The sequence below is a fragment of the Chinchilla lanigera genome, unplaced genomic scaffold, assembly GCF_000276665.1.
Source record: "Chinchilla lanigera isolate Chin_1 unplaced genomic scaffold, ChiLan1.0 scaffold00207, whole genome shotgun sequence".
Classification (NCBI taxonomy): domain Eukaryota; kingdom Metazoa; phylum Chordata; class Mammalia; order Rodentia; family Chinchillidae; genus Chinchilla; species Chinchilla lanigera.
This window is the reverse complement of record NW_004955608.1, coordinates 66,385-67,423: the sequence shown is the minus strand read 5'-3', so window position 1 is coordinate 67,423 and position 1,039 is coordinate 66,385.

The window sequence follows — 1,039 nt, the reverse complement described above, 5'->3', positions numbered from 1 at the left end:
AAGTGGGAAGGGTATGGCTATTAAGCAGCTAGTTTGGCCTGTGTGTCAGCAAAAGCATTACCGTGCCCAGTGGGATCTACTGGTGTTTGGTGTCCCCTGTAGTGAATGAGTGTTGTCTGCTTTGAGAGCTGTGCCACCTCTAAAAGTTTGGGGAAGAGAGATGCATTGGTGATAGGAGTACCCTGAGCACTGATGAACCGCCTTTCTTGCCGGATGGCAACATGAGAGTGGACAATACCAAATGTGTATTGTGCATTTTTGAAAATGGTTATGATTTTGTCTTTGGCAAGTGTGAGGGCTCATGTGAGGGCTATCAGCTCAGCCTTTTGTGAAGATGTCCCAGGTGGCAATGGGCCTGCCTCTATCAGTGTTGACCTGCTGACTATGGCATATCGTGTCCTCTATTGAATGTCTGTGTTGGTTGAGCTACCATCTATGAACCATGTGGCAGAAGCTGTAGGGAGAACAGTGCTATTAATGTGAGGGACAGGAGTAGGGGCCATCTGTAAGACCTCAATACAGTTATGGTGAGAGATCTCATCAGAGATGGGAAGTGAAGTGGCTTGCTGAGGGGACCACTGGTGGAGATATGAATGGAAGGGTCTTGTATGAGTGTTAGATGAACCTGTTGTAAGCGAGAAGGAGTTATTAAGGTGGAGAGTGTCTTGTGAGAGATGAGCTCATTGAGACGATGAGGTGAGTATACTGTGATGGATGGTCCTAAAGTGAACATTTTGCCAGCTGTGTTAAGATAGCTACCTGCAGCAGGACAGAGGGCTCATCCATGTACAGTGTTGTCTGTTTTGAGAGGTATGCTACTGTTTGGAATAAAGGTCCCTTTTGGGATCCTAAACCCCCACAGCATTGTGACCTTCAGAGGGAGTGTATGTAGTAAAGAGTTGAGTGGGTTTTGGAGAGTCAGAGTCAAGCTCTTAAAAGAGCCTCTTGTAGTTTGTGACAAGAGGTTCGTATAGGAGTAGCAGGATTGAGGTTCTGACAAGGAGCCCTTGGACTCTTTATAGAGGGGCTGAGCTAGGGA